This window comes from Penaeus monodon, chromosome 28 (assembly GCF_015228065.2).
Source record: "Penaeus monodon isolate SGIC_2016 chromosome 28, NSTDA_Pmon_1, whole genome shotgun sequence".
Classification (NCBI taxonomy): domain Eukaryota; kingdom Metazoa; phylum Arthropoda; class Malacostraca; order Decapoda; family Penaeidae; genus Penaeus; species Penaeus monodon.
In genome coordinates, this window is record NC_051413.1 from 35,796,356 (window position 1) to 35,797,280 (window position 925).

Here is a 925-nt window from a genome sequence, read left to right on the forward strand (position 1 = left end):
TTGAGGTATTTCCTTTGTTGTGCTTTTGTTACACAATCCTTGGTAACTTTGTTATTCTATTTCTTTTTCTTTTCTTAACTAATGGGGCCTTCTTTGTGATGAGTTGCAAAGGGGTATGGGGGAAATATTTAAAATGGAAGGAATTATTTGGTTCGACCCAAAGTTTAATAAGTATTATTATAAATTGGTTTTAATTAAGTGCTGTTAAGGCACTAAATTAATGGTCATTTCACCAACTTAAAGGGGAAAACCACACATTCTCCAAAAGGGGATTAGGGAAATCACTGTTTTTGTAAATTTAATCCATTTTGTTGTTTTTTCATGGACCCAAGAGGGGGGGAAACGTTTGGGGCATTTATTAATTTCTTCAAAAAAAAAAAAACAGGTTTGTTTTGGAGGGGAAAATGGAATTGAGCCAGGGACCATGCCGGGAGATTTTCTGTGGTGGGTACGTTGAAAAAGGGAATGAAATTTTTATCTTTTAACATTTCCCCATTATTTTAAGCTGATATTTTTCTTCGGCTATCTTTAGGATTAAATTTGCTCTGTAGATTTCCATGTATTATTGAAAAAAACATTTTCTTTTATTAAAAATTGGAATTCCACTAGTTTATTTAATGTTTTTTAATTGAAGAGGGAGTCTTTATGTAGTTCATGAGGTTCAGTTTTTTCTGAAGGCCCATATTCAAAAGAAAAAATTAGACTGAGCCTGGAGCTAGAGGTAGGATAGTTAATTGTGGTCTTGCAGGGGGGGGGTGGAAAGGGCAGGGTGGGGAACTTCTAAATTAGTGTGGCTTATGAATAAAAGGGTGGATGGCCAGGGGTTTACCCAAGGAAGGAAATTGTATTTAAGGCGGTCATACTCTTCCAAAATTTGCATTATGGGGTTTTTTTTCTCCTCCAGGTTACTCAGTATTGCAAGATT